This window comes from Branchiostoma lanceolatum, chromosome 1 (genome assembly GCF_035083965.1).
Source record: "Branchiostoma lanceolatum isolate klBraLanc5 chromosome 1, klBraLanc5.hap2, whole genome shotgun sequence".
In the NCBI taxonomy this organism is placed as follows: domain Eukaryota; kingdom Metazoa; phylum Chordata; class Leptocardii; order Amphioxiformes; family Branchiostomatidae; genus Branchiostoma; species Branchiostoma lanceolatum.
In genome coordinates, this window is record NC_089722.1 from 34,295,841 (window position 1) to 34,315,067 (window position 19,227).

Sequence of the window (19,227 nt, forward strand, 5' to 3'; positions counted from 1 at the left end):
TATTATTTTGGTTGCCAGCCTTGCGACACATCATATCAGTCAAAAATACAAACTGATCTTGACATAAGAACTACATGCAACTGAACCCTACTAAATGTAAAGTGGTGGTCATCTGGGTCTCGCGTAAGCCTCCACCAATACCGAGACTGTTAGTTGGCACATCTGAACTTTAGTTGGTATATGTTGCTACAGTTTTAGGAGTGGTACATCAAGAAAACTTGAAGTGGACTGCCCATGTCACAATCTAGTCTGAATCGTTTTTGGAGACCGTTCTTTGACATTGTCTTATTTAATTTGTTTTGGAGACCGCCACATACATGTACAGTAAAGTACTTCGGCAAGATCCATCACTAGAGTATCAAGGCAAAACGCAGGCGGGCGATGGATGATATCTGCCACAAACTATGGGAGAAATGGGGAAATGAATCCTCTTAATGTTGTATTAAGACGTTGTTTATCAGTAAAACTCTTATGAATTCCGTAGAATTCGTATAGATACTAAGGGCCCTGTCACCCTTGTGCGTATATCATGTCCGTGTCAGATGCGTATTAACGTTTTTTGTCATACGCAGGCGTGCGCACAATACGTACCTAATGCGTATCTCAATCGTTTTGTAAAAGTTTTAGGTACGCAGGCCCACGCAAGGTACGGCCCAGTACGCCTGATATTTTTGACTACCGAAAACTTTCTTGCGAACGCTGTTACGCAGCTCAGACGTTATAGATACGCAGTGCATACGTCCGACATCGGTCGAGTGCGGTTCGAGCGCGCTTTGTATTCGCGCTTCATACGCGGTAATGCGCTTCTCTTACGGCACGATCTCTGCGCCGCGTACACATAGTGTACTTGCAGCGCAGATACAACGAATGATGATCGAACGTATAGCGAATGAGAATAAACGTCACGAATTAGTGCCGTTCGTCCTGCGATTGGGCAGCGCATTGTACGTATCAGTGACGTATGACAAACGCACAGATAACGTACGGACAGCGTACATATAGCGTACTTGATGAACTTCCGGGGTCCATTCCAGATTTGGTATTTCATTGGTCGGGTCGGGTATTCAATTTAGTTAAGGGCAGAGAGGAAACAAACACAGCCAACAAAGTGTACATAACTTTTGATTTAAATAATTATCAAAATGCTCCACACAAATGTGTCCATTTTAGATACACCTAAAAGTTCTACCTTACGTTACTTGCGGAGGCGTCTTATAAAAACAGATTTCGTAACTACTGATGTTAACGCAATCAAAGTCACAGGGGAAATAATGGCTCTAAATGTAATGGAGTGTTCTAAAACTAAAATTGCTGTCCCTGTTACACATATACAAACGGTCCTACTTGTCGTCAGTTATGGAGGCGTCTTCCCATATCAGTTTAAGTAAATACTAATATCAATGCAACCAAATACTCTCATAATTCGATTGGCATTAGTCGGAAGTGTGTCAGGCATGCGGTCGGCAGACGTTGTGTTCGTCCGGAATACGCTCTACATACGCACCTGATACGCAGCTATTCGCTGCAAGGATAGCAGTATTGCGCACTTCAAATGCAAATCATACGTGTCTCATACGCTGAATTCGTTACTCATACGCTATATATTCGACGAGCATGACTCAATAAATTTTATATTTTGAGCGTACAACTGCGTATTGTCAAAATTCCATACGGAACTCACACGGAATTGCTTTAACGTACAAGTGTGACAGGGGCTTTAGGAACCCCTGCTAACGTAATGGCGATCCTATTCGCCTTCTCATTCTTTTTCGAATGCATAAAACCATGCCATTCTGTGTACGACCCTGTGCAGTAGACATCAAAGGTGGTGAAGTCTGCCATCCCCAATAGACTTATTACAAGTCAGTTGTCTTTGTGTCGTGTGTGTTTTACACCGCAACAGTTTGTATAGGTCATGTCATATATACAAGAGTGGTTTAGTTGTGTAAGCAATAATTCAAAATTGTCCCTTCTTCACAAATCCAAAAATCATTATGTACAAGAAAAATATCTTTATGATGTGAATAGTGTTGAAATCCGTAAAGCGATAACACAGTTAAGAATTAGTAGCCATAGATTGAATATATAAACAGGTAGATACTTTAATGTAGCTCCCGACCAAAGGTTTTGCCCATTCTGTCCTAATCGAATTGAAGATGAGTTTCACTTTATTATGGAATGCTCTAAATATGATGCCCTACGAGTTGAGTTATTCACCTTTCTCAATTCAAGTACTTCAGATTTTAAGACACTCAATGCCACAGATAGATTTGACTATATATTTAGATGCAACAGCTCATACAGTGTTAAGATAGGCAAATATATAAAAGATTGTTTTGTTATTAGAAAAAATAATGATACTCAAAATTAGAAAACTTGAATCATGTAAAACCTAAGATAGTCATTTTGATGTAGTGAATAGTTTTATTCCATACTCATGTATTGTTCTATGTTTACTGTTGTTGCCATACTTTGTACCTGCTACAATGGTCGCGCAATAAAGTTCTTCTGTCATATCATGCAACACCCTTATCTTCATGGCATTGTGGAACAGGTCATTGATATAGTTGGCTTATGTGGGTCTGCGTTAATTGGGTTTCTCCAAGCAGATGTCCAAGGTTATGTGTTGTTTTATATATTGGCATGACACTAGCTGCTGCCATTATGATGCTTCGGTCCAATTAGGAACTCCAAGCAGAGGTTAGGCTGCAGATTTCTGCACTGGCCGTTACTGAGATAGAGAGTAATATCGATAGATATCGCTTATGCAAATATGACCTTATTTGCATAATTGATAAGAAAAGACTATAATTCCGTTGTGGCCTTTGGTAGTCAAGTTATACATCATTAGATATAAATCATGCAAATCAAAGCCCCATTTAGCATGTCGGAAATCAAAGAGGTTATCAAACACCTCAGCCACATCGCAAACACATATGATTACCTGACGGAGGATTGTGTCCTACGGACTCTTGTTATCAATGTAAATGAAGCAGAAAAATCTGATGAACTAACTGCTTTTTTTTTTAATTTTGCTTTTTGGACAGACATTGGCAATGAGGCACTGCACTCATTTTTTAAAAACTTATTCTTACAGTGCTAAATACAGAGAACAGTAAACTTGATAACTTAAATGTAGTCCCGTAGCATTATTGATACCATATGTGCAATGGGTTGTTACCGCCTTGTACCTCCCAAATTTCAGTACCATGGACAGGTACCCATTTTTACACCGTATGGGCAATGGGTTGTTACCGCCGTGTACCTCCCAAATTTCAGTACCAGGGACAGGTACCCATCTTTACACCTGGATGAAGTGAGGAAAGTCACAATTTCCCAAGGGACAACGTCGGTGGCGTCAGGGGATTCGAACCCGGGACAGCTGGCTTCTAAACCGAACAACCTGCCGTTACGCCACACACACGAACTCATAATGATTTAATCATGTAAACTGCTATGGTTCCTTCTGATATATGATGATAGATAAGAACCCCTGTATACTCTGTTACCTGTCAACCAATCGTTGCTGTTTCAAACGGAGCTGTTGCAATTAAATAAGTCGTAAATGTAGGTAAAGGTAGTCCCATAGCCTTCTTTAGGCTGTAGGAGCAGTGGGTTGTTATCCAGGGTCTAGGACACGGTATTGGAAGGCAGAGCCCATCCCTCTCCTTCCACCTCCGTCTACCTCCCCAACGTTAGGCACCCATTTCTCTTCATGGATGAAGTGTTAAAAGACAGCGGAAGTGCCTTTCTCAATGGCAAAACATCGGTGGTATGTCCGGGGACATTTCGTCAGTAGAGGCACGATACACAAAGACATGGACATAGCGGCGCTACGTTTAAGCACAGCAACTTATATCACAGCGCCACAGAAATGCTAAATAAGATTAGACAAAGACAAACTTAAGGTAAGATAGATAGAATATGACTTAGATAAATCGGATCAAACCAATGCAAATAACAAAGTAATTAAATAATTAGATATACAAAGTAATAGAAATACAAAAATAGATACAACTTTTGGACTTAAACCCCGGACCTCCGGGTACTTGGCCAAACACGTGCCCTAGCGGTTACGCCGCCACGACTTATAGTATAAAAGTAAAAAAGAGAGTCCACACGTTGTCTGGCAATTGTTTAGTCCATCGTTCTGTACTTTACGCGGCGTGGTTATTTGAGTTGCAGTCCTGGCGGAGTTTTAGTTCGAAGACTTGACTCCGCGGCGCAGAGGGACCCGGCGGTCAGCGGTGCGGTTGTTTTCAATTTTCCGGTGCGGATGCGCATGGGGTCTCCTTTGATTTGCCCCGGCTTGACTCATAATGATTTCTAGATTGTGATCGCTGTCCGATATCGGCCGACGAGGTTATATAGATTACATCCTCCCCCGCGGGCGTGCCCTGCCACCGTGCCTCACGCCGCCGCTGGACCGCGGGCCCGACAAGCACAGCTGTGACAAATGGACGTTATAATTGACAGGCTCGTAATCAATGAGAAAATGTATATGGTTGTAATAAAACTGATGCGGCATTATCAATTGATGATGTCGTACTCTCTATACTGTTACTACCTAACCATCTTAAAACAATCAGAAGCAGATGGGCGTTTGATTCGTCCAATTCTCAGCCAGTAGCATCGGTGGTGCCAGAGAGATAATGAAAACAAGTCCGAACGCAAATGGGTATTGGCTGCCGGGTCAAGCGAGTCATGTCTGGTAATGTTAGGTTAGTGTGTGTATTATTTTTGTTAATAAAATGGCAATTCAGGTAAATGGTTTCGTTCCATCCGGCACAGGGTCAGAGCACACAGTTGGCGTTTGTGTGGAAGACAGTTTCGATGAAACGATAATGGTATGATTTTTTTGTTTCGATGTTGAACTTATGCATGGCCGGAAGGTTTCGTTCCGTTTTACACAAAACGTATGCTAATTTCTACTTATCTATTTCTCACTGGAAGTCATTAAATTCTCAGTCATTTTCTGGGTGAATTCAGACCGCCTGTCCTGCTTCTACACCTTCTCTTTGAATAAGATCGCCAGTCAAAGACGACTCTGTGCTAAATTGTTGTCACTTGGGCCATGCTGATTTCATTATATGAATGACATCATCTGGGCACCTAAAACTGATGCGAGTTTGCGAAAAACAAGTTGCGCAAAAAAATGGCCTTCATGATGAAATCCAAGTCATCAGGAAGGTTGACCAAGTGACTAAATATATTAAACATGATATGTCAAATAATGGATTCATTATTTCCGTTCTTTCACATCTTCTTGGACTTTGGAAGACATGCTGTCTCTGTGGTTGATTAAGTATGAACTAGCTAAGACCATTCCCTGAGCTGGAAGTAAGAAAGCCATTTGCCCAGCAAAATAAATTCTTTATTTTCCTTCTTTCACATGTTCTTTGACTTTGGAAGACTTCGCTCATAATTAGTATCCGTTTGCCGATATTCAGTGCAACGTACAGAATATATTTGCTCATTTTGCAGCTTATTTGCACTATGCACCGTATGGTCGCCAACTTTTTTTTGGAAACGGACGAACATTGATATGCGCGCGGATGTTATCCATGTAATGAAGTCATCATATAATGCGCAACTTTGTTCTTAACTCCCAACCTTTTTTTAGTGACTGTAACGGTCCTAGTTCTTTAAAGGCAACCCACGCAATATTAGGGCCCGAAAACTGGATTTTGAAAGTAAATCTATTTGGTCATTTCTATTCATGATTAGTTCAAACAACACTATCACAATGTATAGCGACGTCCATGATGTCCATAAGACTTCGTTGTAATGTGAGAACTTACTGAAAATCGTCGCTGGGGTTTTTGTAGGCTCGCGAAACTAAGGGGATCATCGTATGACACGTTTTTGCACGGTTTTAAAATGCTCAGAGTATGAAGTTGTTACACAATTGTGCTAGACAGTGTTAGTAAATGTCACTAAAATAAAGATTTCAGCCTTTTTCAATTTTATCTTTTGGTCCCTAAAATTGCTTTGGTTGCCTTTAAAACCCGACACATTTATACATGTTTTCTGATAGCCGCTAGCCATAACTTATCATTTGTATCCCTTCTTCACTGTATGATAAGTTCTGAAAGATAACCAGCAGCTAGACACAGCCTTCCTCTCTTTATACAAAAGAGATATAGAATTAGGAGAAAATGAACAAGTCACATTTTTGAAAGACAATTCAATCTTTACAACTGGATAAGATTCGGACATTACTTCCTAAGGCTTTTATTTTGTGAACGTCAGGAAGTAACGTTAGTTCACGTAAAACCGGGATTTTTTTTCGATACGAGTTAAGAGAGTTTTTTACGTCGAGATCTTCTAATGCATGGTTATCGAAGCTTTTCAGACAGTGTTCTGAATACGTTAGTCTGTCAGGTTTGCATTGCTGGCCTTATAACTGATGTTGCATCTAGCACATATCTCTAAATACACCGTTTTTAAAAGTGGCGAGTTTATATTACTCCGCGAGTTTATGTGAATCAACGTTAATCTCCGATAGAGATTGAATTGTCTTTAAATATTGCTTTCCTGGAGGTCTGACCGTCATAAGCGCAGGCCACACCTTGATAGTTTCTATTAGTGAGTGAGAATTGCAGGCTATGGAAGCACACCGACGTCTGCTGTATTGTAAACATCAGTGGTGACACTGCACGAAAACCGCTCTTTAAGCACCCTTAAAGCATGCTTAAAGGTTCCGTTTTGGCACCCTTTAAGTCACTTTCCATAACATTTACGCGTGCTTAAATGTTATGTTTACGCTATCTTTATGCCTGTCCTTAAACGTGCTTAGTGGCACACGGTAAGTAACATTTAAGTACTGTAAAGCAAGCTTAATTCCTAACTTTACGCTACGTGATAGACGAGTAATTGGACTAGTTAGAGAAAAGATATCACAAGGTTTATTTCGCCACAGTTTGATAAAATAAGGATAGCTTAGCGTAAAGGTCTTGCCAAATAAAACTGCAACTCTCCTTCAGTAACATTACGGACGTCTTACCACGAGAAGATAGAGTAGAAAAGTCCGGGCGAACTATTTGTACCAGCAGTCTCAAACCAACATAAACCATAATCAAAAATGCATCGTTCCTTTGTTCAGTTTTCCTCTTCGAAAGATTTGAACAAAAGCGCCCCTGCAGTTCTTTAAGAGGCTCGCTAGGAGGCCCGGACCTACCACACTGATTCCTGACACCAAAAGCTATCTACCACCCCAACAAGCCAGCTGGGGAGGTAAAGGCAGTGGAAGGAGAAGGATGGGCTTCGCACTCCCATACAGTGCCTTAGACACAGAGGATAAAACCCATTGCCCCTACGGCTTAAAAAATGCTATGGGACTACCTTCACATCTACCTTTTACCAAAGTAACACAACAGCCACAGCCTGATTCAGTCTACCAATAAGTGTCTTATCGTGATAACAGTTGGCCGTTGAGAAAATGTTTCCTGCATCTTTGCTTCAGCCTTACGGTTCGATATCAAAGGACCTGTGTGGAAAAAAAGTTCCTCGATCACTGTTTCTTATTTTGGCGACCGTCCGACGTCTATAATAACATATAACATGTTACTTTACATCCATTGTTTCTGTTTGTTTGTATTGCGAACCTGGGTTAGCCGGCATGGCATAACACGCCAGGTCTGTACTGAAGACTACAAGCTAACGATAACGATATCTGGACAGATTTATTTGATCTACTCACACCGGATGTACTCCTAATCTTTTCAATAAGTATCGTGGGTTCTTTAACGCGCTCGAGGTGTGGCTCTCCCCAACACGGACCTCCATGTAACGTCCTATCTGAGTGACAAACCTAACCGGTAGGTGCTTATTTACACCTGTGTCGAGTGAGTAAGTTGGTCTAAAGTGTCTTTCCCAAGGGCACAACATTGGGACCTGTCAGGGATTCGAACTCAGTACCTCCCGGTTCTGAGTCAACAGCCCTGACCATATGGCCACCGCCGGTACCATCGTTTCTATGCCACGAGTTTCCATGCCCCCTCTTTCATTTGATTTTTAAGATACCCTCCTCTCTCTCTTTGAAAACAAAATCAGCACTTCTAAACTATTACATAGAAAATTCCTAAAATAATTTATCACAAATAAATCACACTGATGATAAGAATTCATTTTCTATCCCAGTCGCGTGTTTCTTCTATGGTGCAGTCACGTGGCACGCTTTGGGCGAAATCCACTTCTATCGAGAATTTGCCGCCATGTGTCATGTCTGCGGTTTCCCTCCTGTTCTGTCCGTCACCCCGCCCGCCCCTGGGAACCGTCAGCATCTCCAACAACCTAAAATTCATAGACTTCACACGCGACTGAGCGGCGCGATAATCAACCTTCATTGATTCCTGTGATTGTCCGGCAGCAGCCAAATTGAAAAACAACAGAACGGGGCCCCACAAATGTCAGGAATGCTCGACCAAGCGGAAAATTCCTCCGCACGATCGAGACTTTCAATTGACATCTCGGTAATTCAGACTCTTTGTCCATAATTGCGCGTTATTAATAGCCAGCTTTGATGACATTAGCTTCCTCTGCTTGCTAAGGAAAGAAACATCTCTAAAAATACAGATCAACATCGAGAGGATTCCTAGGCCTTGGGCAGTTACAGAAGGGAGACTACGGGGTTTGCTACAACATACAGTTCCCGCACACAACAATCAACAGAATGAAGCACAAGGACAAAACTCTGGGCACCACCAGCACACATACCGGACAAAGGGACAAAACACAGGGCACCACCAGCACACATGCTGGGCACAGGGACGAAACACAGGGCACAATCAGCACACATACTGGGAACAGGACAAAACACAGGGCACCACCAGCACACATAGCGGGTACAGGGACGGAATACATGGCACCACCAGCATATATAGCGTGACAGGGATCAAACACAGGGCGCCATCAGCACACATAGCGGGCACAGAGACGAAACATAATGTACCACCAGCACACATAGAGGACACAGAGACGAAACACAGGGCACCACCAGCACACATACCGAACACAGAGACGAAACACAGGCCACCACCAGCACACATACCGGACACAGTCACAGAGACGAAACACAGGGCACTACCAGCACACATTTAGGGCACAGAGACGAAACACGGGGCACCGCCAGCACAGATACCAGACATAGAGACGAAACTCAGAGCACCACCAGAACACATACCGGACACAGAGACGAAACACATGGCACCACAAACACCACAGAATATTGATGAAGTTGGTCAAAGATCGTGGCGTCGATTGCATATTGCGAAATGAACGTTGTTCGAGCACAACGCGGACGGGACCGTTAACGCGTTATGTACTGACAGCTGTCGGCACACCCACCATATACACTCGCCGGTACAGAACTGACCTTTGGACAAGTATAGACCGTCCCGTCACTGTCAGCAAGTGTATTTAATCTGTAATTAATTGTAATGATATAATTCTGTCATTTTCCTAGGCCATACCGTGTGGATAGATCATCAGATTGTTTACCGAATAGAGCAGGCCATGGTTTAAACCACGCTGCTACATATCCCATTCAGGTTGACACTTCCTGGGTAGGGTTAAGATGAGAAAGATTTCAAAGTGCGCTACCAGGGTACTCATTGTAAAGCTGTCTCACCTTTTCAGAACCATTTACTTCTAACATATGTCACTAACTTTACCTCAATGTTCTAGAAACACACCAAAGTATCACAGTGTAGGATCATGTGCAACGACTACAATCTTCACTTTTCCTCGATGATGTGACATTTTTAGATCTAGAATGGCATATCGTTTCAAATGACAAAGAAAAATAACAGAACATAAAAGAACAAACGAAACATATCCCAAGGATGCAAAATGGCATACATAATCTTGGCAGAGTGTTGGCAGGGTGGCTTTGTGGCTAGGGTTGTTGACTCAAAAGCTGGAGGTACTGAGTTCGAATCCCAGAGAGGTCCTAATGTTGTGCCCTTGGGAAAGGCTCTTTACACCAATTTTCTCATTCGACTTAATGTGTAAATGAGTAATTAGCCTCGGTTAGGGACGTCCTTCAGATAGGGCGGTAAATGGATGTCCCGTGTTTGAGAAGAGCCGCACATCGAAAACGTTAAAGAACCCACCACACATATCGATAAGAGTAGGGTCCATCCCGATGTTAGTGAATCAAATAAATCCGTCACTCGACTTAGGTGTAAATCAGTAATTAGCCTCGGTTAGGGACGTCCCTAAGATAGGACGTTGAATGGATGTCCCGTGTTTGGGAAGAGCCACACATCCAACACGTTAAAGAACCCACCACACATATCGATAAGAGTAGGGGTCCATCCCGATGTTAGTGAATCAAATAAATCTGTCCGTATATACAGCTTGTACTCTTCGATACAAACCTGATATGTTAAGACATGAGGCCGTTTCCATGGTATGCCATACAAACAAACAAAAAAACAAACAAACAAACAGACTTCTACAAAACCCAAACGGAACGTAATACATATTGTCAAATAAGTCGATAGGTAAATCGATGATACGATCTTAACTGTACATGGTCCGGACACGCATTGATGGTTCTTGTTGGTCGGCCTTACCCGTGAGTACGGTTGGAACCGCAGCGGTGCCCGACCCCGTACCTAGGATCCCGTCGATGGAATGTTGTGTCGGTTGGTACATCGGTGAGTCGCGTCGGTTGGTGGCTCTCCGTCGGTGTCAGTTTGACGTTGAGAAGCCTCTCTGATTGCAGCCTACTTTCCCAGTCTGCACCAGCATAAATGAAGACTCAACACTTCTGACCACCGTGCAAGAGGTCCGGAATTATTTAGGAGCGTCCGAGCAATCCCTGTTGGCCCTAGAGTAGTTTGATGCCAAACTCTCCCTGACTTGCCCGCGATAACGTCTACAGTGGGGCGGGAGTAGGTGGAAGTTGTGGCGTCTATCTACTCTCACCGGTAATGCCGGCCAATCAACACCGGTGTCTCAAAGTACGAAGCGATGCATACATAAGGATGAGCGTTTGCCAATTGGAAACTTGATTTCAACGTGTTGAACGGTGCCTGAATCCTGGCCAATCAGGACAAAACGTCAGAAGACGAAAGTCGTAGCGGTGCGGAGTGCCAGTAAGATATTACATGGAACACATCAGGTTTGAACTGAGGAGTACAAGCTGCATATCCGGACAGATATATTTGATCACTTACACTGGGATGGACCCCTACTCTTTTCAATAAGAGAGGTGGGTGCTCGGGGTTTCATTTTGTGACTCTCCTCAAACAGAGGCCCTTTAACGTCATATCTGAATGACATCCGTAGCCGAAGCTAGGTACTCATTTCCACCTGAGTGAAGCAGGGAAATTGGTGCCATTCCCAAGAGTACAACATCGGGACCTGTCAGGGATTCGAACTCAGTACCCACATGTTCTGAGTCAACAACCCTAGCCACAAAGCCACCGTGCCAGCTTAGCACGATGGCTTTGCGGTTAGGGTCAATACTGAGCCTACGGGCACTCTGACGGAGACCAAGCGTAGCAGTCATTGAACTGCTAACAGCCTGTCTTAGTACGAGCATATTGCACCCCAGTTTACTTCACGTCATGGATCCAACATGAGCCGTGAGGCGTGAATTATTTATCCTGGCCGTGCCTTCGACTTTGAAAATTTCATCATTGTTTCCTGACTACAGGAATATCTATTTGTAAAAGTGTGAAAAGCTATATTTGTTCGAAATATTGCTATAGTATAGATGACAGACAGTAGCATATTTCTACTTTAACAAATCAAAGATGAGTTTTTTAGCACTAGAAGGGGACACACGTGCATCGAAGTATCAATGTGGAAATACAGGCGAAACATTCGACCAAAGGCACATACTTATCAATTTGTAGTACAGACAAATCCATCTTGACAAAAAAAAAGACACAAACAAAGGAAGGAAGTCCCATAGCCTTTTTGAAGGTCGTGGGAGCAGTGGGTTGTTTTAACCGTATCAAGGACACTGTCTCTAGCTCTCCTTCCACCGCATTTTACTTCATCAACCGAAGTGAGGTATCCATTTCTACGTATACACCTGAGTGGAGTGAGGAAAGTCGTGTTAAGTGCCTTTCCCAAGGGCACAACGTCTAGCTAGGGACGTCAAGAATCGATCCAGTGATCTATCGATGTCATGTCCGCTAGCTTAACCACTCGGCCATTCGACGCCACTTACAAACAACCAAACAAGCTGTGTTTTGCAAGCTGTCTTTTTGTCCCTCACTCACTCACTCACTCACTCACTCACTCACTCACTCACTCACTCACTCACTCACTCACTCACTCACTCACTCACTCTTTCCCATAGCTTCGTCAGCCGTAGGGGCAGCATATTGTTAAGTAAAGGTTCTACACTGCTGGCGATCTTCTGCCAGTCTGGCCATCTGACCTAAAAAAAGGGCGTGTGCCTTCAAGTTGCCTTTTGTAATAAAAAGATGGCCATCGACAGTGCTCTTATTCTGGGACAAGTTGAAAAGCTGCAGATCAATCCAAGCCAAGATTCAGACGCTGCTATGTCTGCGATACCCAATTAGAAGTAATGACTTCTGTCGGATATATCCGGCCCAACAATCAGTGATTATCACCCTCCGCTGCAGGAGACCGCTTAACTTAATGTCATAATTTTACCCTATAGACTACACTGGCTGGTATTACCGTTACTTATACATCAACAGTGAGGAGATTTACGCATGGTTGCCGACAATTTATGCACAGACAGTCCATTATAATAACAACAACAAACATTCAAATCATAAATACGTACAGTATGTGCCTGGTAGAAAAGATGTATACTAGTAGTATCGGCCATTCAGTGAGAATACATCTATGTGTGTGTGAGTGTGTGTGTGTATGTGTGAGTGTGTGTGTGTATGTGTGTGTGTGTGTGTGTGTATGTGTGTGTGTGTGTGTGTGTATGTGTGTGTGTGTGTATGTGTGTGTATGTGTGTGTGTGTGTGTGTGTGTGTGTGTGTGTGTGTGTGTGTGTGTGTGTGTGTGATTACCTTCGCTGAGAAGGTTATGCAGAGGGTAGCGTTTGTGTGTGTGTGTGTTTGTGGGTTTGTTTGTTTGTAACGTACAGCATAACTCGAGAAGGCTAGGATGGATTGCCTTGATATTTGGTAGGTGGGTAGGTCTTGATGAGACATAGAAATGATTAGATTCTGGGTCCCCTAGCGGCTTGTTACGGTACTGCAGCGAAACTTCCTGTTTCGATATCTCGTGTTCTGGACATGCTATGGTTCTGATTTTTGAGTGGTAGATAGCTCTTTGGACAGGGAGTAAGTTGTCTAGGTTTGGGCCCCCTAGCGCCTTTTTTGGAACTGCAGGAGCAGGTTTTGGTTAAGACTTTGAAATGGAATAACTCAAGAAGGGCTTGATGGATGGTTATGATTTTTGGTAAGTAGATAGCTTGAGCGATGATGTACATGATTAGATACTTATTATGCAAATCAGTATCTAATTTGCATAATTAATGAGGAAAGTTTATACATCCGCCAAATTCCACGATAGGACTCTCAAACATGTGACATATGTAACTGAGGAGGAGAGAAATATTGACAGATATCAATTATGCAAATGAAGACCTCATTTGCATAATTAATGAGAAAATACTATAACTCAAGATGGACTTGATGGATGGTAATGATTTTTGGTATGTAGATAGCTTACTTGATGCTTTGTATGATTGGACTATAATTATGCAAATCAGATTCTAATTTACATAATCAATGAGACAATTTTAAAACCCGCTGTGTTCCATGATATGACTATTGAAATATGTGACATTTGTTACTGAGGAATTTTGACAGATAATTTGAATGAGAAACAACTATAATTCCATACAGGTAAATGATGGCAATTTCATACTTCTGTCATTTGGAAGTTATGTGACTTTTGTTTTTGGGGTGAAGAAGATCAACTGGTATGATTTATAATTGATGAGAAACACTCCTGATACGTCAGTCATAAAGGTTAAAATCATTTGGCGAAGGTATGAGGTCGTGGAACTCTAGTTGTAATTGCGTGCGTTTATACGCAGGAAGACACTGTGTCAATCTACTCAGCATGCTGAAGATCTGAAGCACAGAGGGCGAGATATATAATCTATCCTTTAATAATAGGAAAACACTGCAAATAAAGGTTTTCCTCATTAATTATGACAGTTAATACCTAATTAGCATAATTTGCACTTCATCTCTGTCAACGCTACCTGCATACTAGATATCAGGGAAATCCGTTGTTCCTTTGTTCAGTTATTATCCTTAGAAGATTTTGACAAAAAAGCCCATGCAGTTCCAGAGCAAGCTGCTAGGGGGCGTAAACCTATACCACGCTTTCTATACCTATACCTTACATCACAAGCTATCTGCCACCAGTAGATTAAGACCATAGCAATTCCAGGTGAAATGATACAAAGACCGGTAGCTCTGCTGCAGTACCAAGGTCACATACAAGGGGGCCCAAAATCCACATTGGCCTTTGTCTTCCCAACACCTACTCACATACCAAATATCATCCATCCAAAGGTTCTTGAGTTATGCTGACTACTATATCCGAAAACACGAACATACAGACAGACAGGCCGACACACACACACACAAAATTCAATGTAGTCGCCAAGTTCCCCATAACGACATGGTCTGTCCATTCTATCTGAGGCCATATTGATTTGATTATATGGATGACATCCCCTGGGAATCCCAAAACTGATAGGAGCGTGTGAAGAAGAAAACGCTTGGGAAAAAGAATTACCTTCATTATGAAATCTACGTAGTCGGGAAGGATTAACAAAACTAAACACACAGTATGGTATACCAGATAATACCGTCTTTATTCTTGGCCTTTCACATCTTCTTCTTTGACTTTGGAATCAAACGCTGGCATTCTACGACATCAATATCCGTTGTCCGCAATATTTTGTTTGCAAATTACATCCGATATTTTCTCTTTTTGCACAATTCATTGTGTACATCTCTGTCTAAGCTACCTGCATAGTAAATAACATGAAAATCTGTTGCTCCTTTCTTCAGTTATTCTCCTAAGAAGATTTTGAAAAATACGCCATTGCAGTTCCAGTGATACATACCAGGGGGACCAAAATCGACCTTGACCTTTCTCCTCCCAACACCTACCCACATATCAAATATCATTACAATCCATCCAGACGTTCTTCAGTTATGCTGACTTTAAGCATCCAGACGGACAAACATACACACACGCAAGCACACGCAAAACAACATCTCTATGAAATATTTTTTAATGGAGATGACAAACGCCACTTCATCATGTATTGTTAAAAATACTGATAAAACGCTCAAAGTTCTTCAGCCTTATTTCCACTTGCTCAGATCAGAAGACTGCGATACAAGATTTCATTTCATAGATGAATTCAATTAACTCTTGGAGCAGACAATCCTTAAAGTGGATAAATAAACAAATACATTTACATTGTAAAATGTTGCCTTTTAAATGTTGAATAAACAGCAGTTAATGCCAATGCGTTGTTATTCTATGACTTGCTGCAATGTATGTTAAAGTCATTTTATCTTCTTGTGCAGCTGTAGATCAACTAAAAAATGAGTCACCGTACTTGTTGTTGTGTTGCTATTAAAGTTCCATAATGATAACATGATGGAAGCCGTAGTGGTACAGAGTTCCTTCAACGTAAAGTGTGAGGCAGCAGATACGACCCTACCGCTGTTCGGTACTGATGTCAACGATATATGAGATTGAAGATGAGGTTGAATATGAACAACACTTTATCCTAGATTGTCCACAATATCATGATAAACGCTCAAAGCTGTTCAACCTTCTTTCCGATTGCTCAACAGAATTTGATACATTCCTATAGATAAATTCAACTACATTCTACAAGAAGACAACCCTTAATGTGTACAAATAGGTAAATATATCAAAGAATGTTAAGATCTTAGAACTAGTAGTGTAAGTGATAGGTTAAACTAAACATGTTGAATTATTCATATACTTGTACGTATACGTAGGTTATTCATTTTTTATCCCATTGTTTGTTGTTTGCATGTATAGTTGTAGAAGACCTTACAAACGTCGCTGTACTTTTGTTGTGTCAATAAAGTATAAAGATTGTTTTACAACATGCCCAAGTCTCTGTCATCTGGGGGGGGGGGATGGAAGTCTTTCTTGGCTTTCCGTTACTTCGTTTCCATGGAAAAGCGTCGTCCTCTTTCTCTTTTCCGTTTCACTCCATTTGGGAACATCTTTTCATGAGACAACATTTAAATGTCTTCCCAATTCCGCAGACAAGAATGAACTATTCTCTATAGAATAACATGACATTTACTCTAACCCGGAAACCGCTAGTCATGAAAGCGTGTTCATCAGTAGAAAATGACGGTGGCGTTGTAAGTATACAATGATAAATCGGATACCAGTTAATATATAATTTGTACCAAGTGGTGGGAAAAGCAATCTGAACATTCAGTATGTTAATGTCAATATTACAATATAACAATACTACAATATAACATAGTAATATCTTCGCAGTAAAAATAGATTTAACCAACGTTTCCATGTTGGTGTGGGGACGAGTGAAATATAGCTTTGTGCTAATTCAAATCGTCATAGTTTTCAAGACTATGTCACAAAAGCTCGACATGTCAACATTGTCCTCAGACCATTTGTGATAGATGGATGCAGGGTAAACTCAACTGTGCGATTCTTCTTTCTGGTCAGTTGACAAACATTATGATGCATTAACGGAAAACATACTTTTTTATCAAAATGGCAGAATAGAAATATAGTTGTTTGAATGTACAACAGTATTGACATACATAACGTACTGTAATAGGTCTATGTCCTGCTTAGATTTGTAGTTTCGCTGACAATGATAAATATAGATTTATCATATTGTGCCATATCCAACTTGTAAGAATTAAATCTAGTACATAATTATAAGTGCTGATATTTGTATATAAGGAAAGCATGATAGCAATAAGAAGGTATAATAATTCACTATGTTGACCGGATGTTACCGGTAAGTCATATCTCCCGTGTTTATGATAGTGTACGTCCATACGGCATGTAACGGTACTGGTAAAGTGTTGTAAGCTCCATCTCACTAACGGAATTCTCATCAACTCTCGGAGGTAAAAGTCTCGTGAAAACAACATGCCCCAGCCAGAGTCGATTGAATTTATTTCACAAGCCTGCCCAAAAGTCATTTTTCATTCCATTACCGCCTACCTCGGTCTGTTGGCTGCGGTAATTGAATGCCCCGGAGTTGTCCAGTGAACCGGGGTGGAAGGGATGCCCGCGGGCCAAACGATGTGACCCGAAGGGCAACAAGGGCAGAGATGGGTCAAAAATTAACAAATACCATGCGTATTGAAAAGCCGTGGGACCAGCACAGTGAGTTCTACAGATGACAAATATAATGTACAGTCATTTGTAGCTATTTTTACACAAGTGCTTGATCTGTAGATGGTGATGTACATGCCTACTCGCCTCCGCAGACATGCTGATAGCTTTACTGGGATCGCCACATCTGCACATGGGTGATGGTACACAAACTGCACTACACATAACACTGTTGATTTTACACATCTGCACATGGGTGATGGTACACAAACTGCACTACACATAACACTGTTGATCTTACACATCTGCACATGGGTGATGGTACACAAACTGCACTAAACATAACACTGTTGATTTTACACACCTGCACATGGGTGATGGTACACAAACTGCACTACACATAACACTGTTGATTTTACACACCTACACATGGGTGATGGTACACAAACTGCACTACACATAACACTGTTGATTTTACACATCTGCACATGGGTGATGGTACACAAACTGCACTACACATAACTCTGTTGATTTTACACACCTACACATGGGTGATGGTACACAAACTGCACTACACATAACACTGTTGATTTTACACACCTACACATGGGTGATGGTACACAAACTGCACTACGCATAACACTGTTGATTTTACACACCTACACATGGGTGATGGTACACAAACTGCACTACACATAACACTGTTGATTTTACACACCTACACATGGGTGATGGTACACAAACTGCACTACACATAACACTGCTGTTGATACGACATGTTGAAAACGCTTCCCGTTGCAGATGTCGCACGCGTATTGCCTGCTCAATACTACAGATTGGTTAAAGTTCGCGGGGATCCAATTTCGCGGTAGGAAGAAAATGTAGTGTTCATGGTGGTTTTAGGTTCGCGGTGGAAACAAGAGCATCTTTATGTACAGTCAAATAATGAAACACTGGTGTCTTTCCGGACAGCCAGTCCCGCCGGAAACTATGATCTAGCACTCGGTCTCACACCAACTAGTGACTCGGCAGGGCTGCTACAGCCGGACAGAACTGTCGCTTTCGGCAAGGCTGGCGTGATCAACTGTCATTGATCTGTATAGGGTATACCGCATGTGCTCTCTGGATAGTATTGTACTACTCATGGTGTTGGCAGTCACTTATCCTAGCATTAGAGGACTCTGTCCGCGGTGAAAACAGCCGCGAAAATATAACCATTTGCAGTAACCTCAAAAAGTTTTTCCTTCTTTTAAAGTTTTACGTGCATGCATCGAATGCAATTTTACCTCCGCGCTTGCACGGGTCTAATCAAATACCCTTGACATCCTGCATATTCATACGTTTTGCAGTCAGCTGGGTTTTCCTATACGCCCGCTGGACGAAGCAATGTGTCGGACTACTGAGAGTATCAATAATAATCACATCATTACTGTTTTCTGGCTTGCGGGGTTTCTAAGATTCCATCACGTTTTGATAGGAGAGCTACCCTTGCCAAAAATAAAGGGTGGTAAGAGGCTTCTAGCTGTTTTAGAAATGTATTCTGAATCATCTCGATATAAAACGCTTAAGATGGAATAAGGTGGGTGCAAATGTGCCAAGTGACCTTTTTTCTGTTTGACAATATGACAAAATGTTATGTTATATGGATACAAGGTAATTGATCAGTGGCATTAACCGATAGAATAACAATTGCCTTGAAAGAGTTGTTGTTGACCTTGTAGTGCCAAGAGGCACAGAGGTTATCAAGCTGTTTTATAGAATCCGTGTATATCTTACAGTGAGGGGTTGCTAAGCCTCCCCTGTAACGTTCTCGAGGCACCTGCTCGGACACGGGACCCCCATTTTACGCCCCTTCCAAAAGACGGGTGCAGCCCCAAC